The 8,713-nt window shown below is 39.7% G+C and overlaps 1 pseudogene; it reads left to right on the top strand.

Moving 5' to 3' along the window:
- The window catches only part of LOC126403734 (NACHT, LRR and PYD domains-containing protein 14-like), a 152,391-nt pseudogene extending 149,352 nt beyond the window's left edge, over positions 1-3,039 (top strand).
- Positions 3,040-8,713: the final 5,674 nt, after the last annotated feature.

Here is an 8,713-nt window from a genome sequence, read left to right as displayed (position 1 = left end):
ATGAAGGATGTTGGTATTTGTTCTTCATTCAGTCATTTGTTCTAACAGACTCAGTAAATCCATCATTACAGTGAATCCCTCTGTTTGTGCAGCCATGATGCGTTCAGGACTCTCAGCAGTTTATTTCCACTGTGTACTTGAGTGAAATCTGCAGAGCAAACAGACTTGATGCCCAAAGTCTCTGCAGGTCTGTGAGCTTCCAGCTCAGTGTGTTCACTCCAACATGTTAACATGAGAACTGTAAGGAAGCCGACTACGCTACACAGCTGCTCCACTCTGCTCTGAACAGGAGTAAGGAAGCCGACTACGCTACACAGCTGCTCCACTCTGCTCTGAACAGGAAGTCCCTACTGGTCTTTATACTGGATGTGCTGCATCACTGACTGACAGCTGGTTATAACTTCTCTTGTCTTCTTCTCTCATCAGATGGAGGCTATGAGAGGATCAGCTGTGTCCTGAGGATCCAGAGACGTTTAAGCAGCAGCATCAGTGTGTGTGTGTGTTGTTGTAGTTACTTGCAGTCACCAGTAGATGGAGATAATTTTATGCCCCTTAAACATTAACTGACATTTCAGTCCAAAAGGAAGAACTTCATATTGTTTAGTTTCATTCCACAAATACATTTTCCAGGCCTGGGTCTCTTTTAGTATCTTGCAGTCATTTAAGTGTCTTTGTAGCCACGTTGTGTCTCTTTGCAGGTGAAGGCCAGGAGAGCCCCTGACACTGTCCAATAGATGATGGTATATGTATAAATAATGGGTATATAGTTAAAAATAAAGTGAATTTTGATACGTTTGCTACAGTGTTTGGTTACTGTGAAGTTCAGATTGTCAGCTTTGTGTCTCAAAACATTACTAACAGGCTATTGTTCTTTCTTCTTTTATGCTTGTTGTAATCCCTCTTTGACCTTGCTTGGCTTCTGGACATTATGTCTAAAAATAGACAATATCATGAGGCTGTATGTAGTTTGACTTCCTTTTTTTTATTACGAGCAGCCTTTTATTTCCCATCCCCGGCCTCCGTGTTTGCTGGAAATGAATGTTTTGGTCTGGTGACAGAGCAACCATTTGATTTCTGGCTCAGTTAGGATGATTTCAGGATATGACCTACTGTGCAGGATTTTCCTAAAAACAGTAGACTCATACAGATGTAATCCCTTAGTCATACTTATCACTTTTGATGCATAGGAAATGTGTGATGGTGTATGTCCCCGGAGCGACTGTGCTCTCTGTCTGTATTTTCTGGGTATGGGATGTTGATGGAGGTGTAACCCCACAGTGTTTTGGTGAAGTTAGTGCTCCATAAAAAGGTAGTGATCAGATACCAGACTTGGTTACTTACTTGCACACACCAACACACACACACACACACACACACACACACACACACACACACACACACACACACACGCACACGTGTTCTCAGTTTCCTTTCTGAAACTTGAATGCATCATCTTACAGCGGACAACCCACATGCTACCACCCCTTGTAAAACTTCTGAATGAAATGGTGTCCGTCTTCCTCGGGCTGCTTTGTGAACCATGACACCAGTTTCAGACACTGAATTTATTGTTTTTCCCATCACTGTATCGATGTCGATGAATTTTGTTTCGATGTTTTTGCATTTCTGCCATGTTTGGTTGTCTCTTTGTAATTGCTTCACGTCTCTTTGTACCCATATTGTGTCTCTTTGTGGTCATTCTGTTTGTTGTTACTTTACATGTCTTTGTAGCCATGTTGTGTCTCTTTGTAGCCACGTTGTGTCTCTTTGTTGGCATTTTGTGTCTCTTTGTAGCCATTTGTGTCTCTTTGTAGCCATGTTGTGTCTCTTTGTTGGCATTTTGTGTCTCTTTGTGGTTATTCTGAGTCTGTCTGTTGTTACTTTACATGTCTTTGTAGTCATTTTGTGTCTCTTTGTTGGCATTTTGTGTCTCTTTGTAGCAATATTGTGTCTCTTTGTAGCCACGTTGTGTCTCTTTGTTGGCATTTTGTGTCTCTTTGTAGCCATTTGTGTCTCTTTGTAGCCACATTGTGTCTCTTTACATTGTGCCTCTTTGTTGGCATTTTGTGTCTCTTTGTAGCCATTTGTGTCTCTTTGTGGCCACGTTGTGTCTCTTTGTTGACATTTTGTGTGTCTTTGTAGCCATTTGTGTCTCTTTGTAGCCACGTTGTGTCTCTTTGTTGGCATTTTGTGTCTCTTTGTAGCCATTTGTGTCTCTTTGTAGCCACGTTGTGTCTCTTTGTTGGCATTTTGCATCTTTGTAGCCACAATGTGTCTCTTTACATTGTGTCTCTTTGTAGATTCTGTGTCTCTTTGTTGGCATTTTGTGTCTCTTTGTTGACATTGTGTGTCTCTTTGTAGTCATGTGTGACTTTGTCATCATTTTTAGTCTCTTTGTAGCCATGTTGTGTCTCTTTTGTCATCATTTTTTGTGTCCTTGTGGTATTTTTTGTGTCTTTGTAGTCATGTTGTGTCTCTTTGTAGTCATTTTTAGTTTCTTTGTGGTCATTTTGTGTGTAGTCATTTTTGTAATCTTTCTTAATGGACATTATTAATCTTGTTGTAGCCATTTTTTTGTTGTTGTTTTGTTGCCATATTGTGTTTTTTTGGGCCTTCCTAGTTTCTTTGTGGATTGTCTCTTTGTAATTGCTTTAGGCCTCTTTGTATTCATGCTGTGTCTCTTTGTAGTCATGCTGTGTCTCTTTGTAGTCATATTGTGTGTCTTTGTAGCCATTTTTTGTTGTTTTGTTGCCATATTGTGTTTTTGTGGTCCTTCTTAGTTTCTTTGTGGATCTCTTGTCACTTTGTAGACATTTTTTATCTCTGTAATCGCTTTATGCCTCTTTGTATTCATGCTGTGTCTCTTTGTATTCATGCTGTGTCTCTTTGTAGTCATTTTGAGTCTCTTCCTGGTGCGTTCATGTCCATCTGAGTATCATTTTGCAGGTGAAGGCCAGGAGAGCCCCTGACACTGTCCAGTAGACGATGGTACATGTATAAATAATGGGTATATAGTTAAAAATAAAGTGAATTTTGATACGTTTGCTCCAGTGTTTGGTTACTGTAAAGTGCAGATTGTCAGCTTTGTGTCTCAAAACATTACTAACAGGCTATTGTTCTTTCTTCTTTTATGCTTGTTGTAATCCCTCTTTGACCTTGCTTGGCTTATGGACATGATGTCTGAAAATAGATAATATGATGAAAGTCTGACTTCCTTTTTTTTTTATTACGGGCAGCTTCTTGTGTTTGGAAATGTCCCAACTGTTCAATTTTAGCTGAGTAATAATGTTTTCAAGATATAGCCCTACTCTGCAGGATTTTCCTTCAGACTCACACAGAGGTGACCCCTCTCAGTCATCACGTATGACTCACTGGAAGTGTGTGGGAGCGTATTTTCCTGCAGAGACTCTGCCCTCTGCCTGGATTTTTTCATTTTCTGTGCTCAGGACATGTATGGGTGTGTAACCCCACCATACTCAGGTGATGCCAGGGCTTGATAAAAAGGTAGTGACCACGTGTCAGACTGTAATCAGCAGGTCTCCAAACAGGAGAGTGAATTTGGCAATAGTACTTTCAGTTTCGGTTACCACAAACAATAACCCCCGCCCCCCCAAACTCACACAAACGCAGACGCACACAGACATGCACAACCCCTTGGGTTCCTCCCTTATAGTCACATGATATTCATAGTCTGCCGTACCTCTTGCAGTTGTCTTGAACACGTCGCGTCCTCCTGTAAAACTTCTGAATGAGCTGTTGATCATCAGTCTGCCTCGAGCTGCTCCTTGAGCCATGAAACAACTGTCGGACAATGAATTAATAGTTCTCCAAACCGCTTATAGATTGACAAGAGCTCTGTGTCGGTGTTTTTGCGTCTTTGCCATGCCTGGACGTCTTTTCCTGGTCGCCGCCCTGCTGTCTTGTTGCGCAGGTAAGGTTACAAGTTTGTAGCTATAGTTTATGAATTATTAATTCTACCTTGCTACGGATTATACATGCCTGTGTTAGATACAAACGCAAGTCTCCGTTTAGTGTAACTGGATAATGGCGTCGTTTGGGGATAAATTAGTTTTTCCTCCTCCTTTCTTATCCACTCCTTTCTTCTCCTCCGCTCCTCATTCTCTTCTCCTCTTTATTTTAGTCAGTAATTCCTGAAATGCCCCTCTAAATATACTAACAATCTTAAACGATTCCAGAGAGCAGACGCTTGCAGCTACTTTACGCACCGCAGATCCAAACTGTGTGCCATTTTTGTTTGAATTAGTCATCACAGACGCGATGTGGGAGGCACTGGGAGACTTACATTTTATTTCAGTTTGAGTTTTGGCGTAAAAAGACACTTGAAAGTGGGAAAGCAATTCAGCGTCTGTCAGAGACGGTGTGATTTTTACGCCTGACTAGTTTTCTTGTTTTTCCGCTTAATCAGAGGTGGGTAGTAACTAGTTACATTTACTCAGTTACATTTACTTGAGTAACTTTTTGGATAAATTGTACTTTTCAGAGTAGTTTTAATGCAAAATACTTTTTACTTTTACTTGAGTTATATTGTTTTAAAGCAACAATACTCTTACTTGAGTACAATATCTGGCTACTCTACCCACCTCTGAGTACATGATTACATATATATATGTACAGTATATATAAGAATATATTTGTGTTTCTTGTGCCTTGATTTATGTTATGTTTGTAAAGATTTAATTTATTTTTGTTTTAGTTAAACTGGTATCATTTAAAATACATGAATTTGCAGATTATTATTTTTGATTGACTGATTACGTTCATGTTCTTATTTTACAAATAAATCAGACGTTACTCAACAGTTACTCAGTACTTGAGCAGTTTTTTCACCAAATACTCTTTTACTCTTACTCAAGTAATTATTTGGATGACTACTTTTTACTTTTACTTGAGTAATATTATTGTAAAGTATCAGTACTCTTACTTGAGTACAATATTTGGCTACTCTACCCACCTCTGCGCTTAATGTTGGGTTATTGCCTAAATTAGTCTGGCTGCACCACAGAGAAATATCACGCTGTTACAAGTAAAAATCCTACATTTAAATATTTACTGAAGTAAAAAGGTAAAAAAAACAAAGTATTGGCACCAAAAAGGGGAGACTGGGGACTGTTGCAACACTTTTTGCATTCCTCTCCGTCACTCTGAGACTATTTGGACAACATCAACCAAAGTTTCATGTTTTAAACCTTCATCTGCCTGATACTTACTGAAACATGATCACTCAGAAGAAGACGGAAGGAGATGTTGCAACTGACCCCAATCGTGGGAACAGTTGCAACAGTGAAAAGTACATTTCACTTATTAACTTCTGCTTTTGTGAGGGCTCTTGGTCTCTTGGTAGAGGGTACATTTGCCTACGTACCTGCCACGTGTCTTATGATTAGTATGTGGGACAGTCCATTTCTATGAGGGTGGTGTGCCGGTAATTTTGAACTCTGGTGGCTGAGGAGAGCTATTGGCACGTGACCTGTAACCTGGAGGGTCTCACGGGAAGTTTTAATCATTCATGTTTGCTGATCAATGTTCTTTCTTACCGTCATTGTCTCCGTTTTCAGTCTTTGTCCATTGCGTCCAGTTTTAAAATTTAGGAGAAGAGATGATACGTCATGTTTGTAGTCGACCAATGAAGATGAGTTTACATATCACCTTGGGTTCGTCCTTCACCTTCTCATTTATAAGTGTGTAGGCCTATTGTCCGTGGGACAGATGTAAAGTTCTGGGTAGCCCTGCACTAACATGATCAAACTCCAAGGTTCTTGCAGCAGGTTTGATACTGTCCGATAGGGGAGCAGCCAAAGGTGGAATTAGTTTTGTCACGCGCTGGCGTCCAACGACAACAATTTCTGTTTTGTGTGAGTTCAGCTGAAGAAACTTTTTTTGACAACCTTCCTTTTTAACATCAGTAAGGCAGTCATTAAGTGAATGCTTTATATTCAAATGACTTACGGATATTTATCAAAAGTCTCATTTTGTAAATGTTTTGTGAAAGCACTGATACTAAACCCTACAATATTGTCGCAGTATTGATGTGTAGGTGGTCAAATATTTTCTCCAAATTGTCCAACTCTAAATTAGAGTTAATACAATTTAAGCCTGTTGGAATCATGAACATCTGAACCAGATGTCATTGCAATCCATCCAGTAGTTGCTGCGACATTTCACTCAAAATGTCGACCTTGAGAAGAAAGGTCAGAGGATCATCTGTTGTTTCATTTCAGTCTGGACCAAATTTGTGAACTGATTTACTGACGTCCCTAAGAAAAAAACATTAAAAAACAAAAGTTACACAATCTTGGAGTTGTGAAAAGGTCAGCTGACGCACATTTGGATCATTTACAGAAATCTAAACAACAAAGAGGAATTGAAAGTTTGCCCTCAGACATGACACGACATGATGCAGCAAAACATTTACTCCGGCAGCCAAACTGTAATGAGACTGTGCAGTATGTCCTGAGTTTTAAGATTTACTGCCAAGGGAAAGATTAGACCTATATTAAATGAATTTTTTTGGCCACTTGGGAGCAGAACAGACAAGCTGCAAACATTAACACTTACACGTCAGGCTTTTTAGCTGCTAAATACAGTTCATCAGTTAGATGCTAACTTTGTTTGTATGTCTCTGCACCAGTGTTAGCATGGCTGGAGGCATTATGGGTTCATGTAGTCTCTCCATCCCATTCTTGTGAATGCGATATCTCAATAACACTTTGAAGGGATTTTCTTCAAATTTGGCACAAACGTCCGCTTGGACTCAACAATGATCTGATTAGAGTTTGGTGGTCAAAGGTCACTGTGACCTTGCGTCCATCTAATTGTTGTGAATGGAATATCTCAAGAATGCTTGGAGGAATTTTCTTCAAATTTGGCACAAACATCCACTTGGACTCAGCTCAGCTCAGAATTTGGTGGTGACAGGTCAAAGCTGACTGTGACCTTGCGTCTATCTAATTCTTGTGAATGCGGTATAAGTCAAGAGGGCCCCTAGGGAATTTCCTTAAGTTTGGCACAGAAAAAAAAGATAACAACACGCACATCCCAAATAAATATTGAAAGGGTGCTGGATCATAAACTTCTAACATCCTGTTGGGTAGGGAGGGTAGAGAGCGAGTTAGACTGGGCCGTCTCGCCTCCAAAAAACTCCTTCAGTCTCAAGTTACGGAAGAATTTTTGCATGTCAACCATAGTGTGGAATTCATTACATTGTGTTGTGGGCACAAATGAAAGGCCTTTGTTGAGAGTGGATATACATGTGTGTGAAATGGGCTTACTGGAGAGGTTGTGAACGATTATTTCTTCTGCCTCCGGCGGGTCGGGTATGGTTCTCTTGGTGGGAGATTTTTTGCCGCACCTGCATTTCTTCTTGTGTGGGATCTGTTGTCGGTTTCTAAAAAAACGTGTGACCCGTCCGAGGTGAAGTCGGAGTCCAGCGAAGACGAGCAATGTGAAGCAAAGTCGCTCCGCTGCCTTCACATTTTTCTAATATATCACAAACTGAATGTCTGACCTCTACAAGACCCAAAAGAACAGACAATGGAGTCATACGTGCCATTCAGTACTCACCTGTATCCAAAGACATTGAAAAGACTATTAAAAAACACTGGCACATAGTGGAAACGGACCCTATGCTCAAGAACTGTCTTTCAAAACCCCCTCAAATAGTACACAAACGACCCCCGAATCACCATCTCACTTTCTGAGTGATATACCTTCTGGCAATTATCCATGTGGTCGCTGTCAACAGTGTCATTTCACTCATAAAACCAATTCATTTTATCATCCTCATACAGGAAAAAAATTGTTAATCAATGGTATCATCACATGTTCAACCTCTAATGTCATTTACATGTTAAAATGCCCAAGTGGACTGTCTTACATTGGGAAAACTACAAGACCTCTGAAAACCCGCATAACAGAACATCGCGGCAACATTAGGAATAATATAGCTTCTAGTCCCGTGGCTGTACATTTTTCAAAAGCAAAACACAATATTTCTACTCTAAAATACGTTGGTATAGAAACTGTTAAACATCCACGCAGAGGGGGGGACATAAACACCTTGCTACTTAAAAGGGAATTATTCTGGATACATACGTTAGGCACTTTAGCTCCTAAAGGGCTCAATGAAGAGTTTGACATCAGACCTTTTCTGTGATTTGTGTACTGTGTTTTTTCATGTGGTTCAACCTTATCTGTTTCTTCATCTATAATCTGAGTGCAATGTAAGGTGTTTCTATTACCCTGACTAAAAATTTACAGAAGAGGCGCCTCGTATAGGTAGTACAGTATGACGGCTTTAAGCCTGAGTCCTTCATTGTGAGTACTTCTACTTTGGGGTATGTATAAAATATGTAAAATGTTGTGTGTGTGTATATATATATATATATATATCTTGGATAATATGCCTCTATTTGTTATGCAAGTATGGACCTTTTGGGCTATTTTGTATTCGCTGGTTTTGTACTATATGATGTGTACTTTAATATTTATGTAGGGTGACGTTTTTACATATATGTGTACTCTAGATATGTGTGTACTTAAGGTCACTCTTCATGTTTATGCTGGACTACTGTATTTATATTAATACATCTTTGTCTGTATTTTTTCATTTTTTTAAATGTCTGGTTTGCACTCAGCTGTGATTCATCTCACTGATTACAGTGGATATTTAAAGATGGCGTTTCTGTTTGTATCC

Source organism: Epinephelus moara, chromosome 17 (assembly GCF_006386435.1).
Source record: "Epinephelus moara isolate mb chromosome 17, YSFRI_EMoa_1.0, whole genome shotgun sequence".
NCBI lineage: Eukaryota > Metazoa > Chordata > Actinopteri > Perciformes > Serranidae > Epinephelus > Epinephelus moara.
Note: the sequence above shows the minus strand (reverse complement) of the source record. Positions and strands in the feature narration are given on the sequence as shown.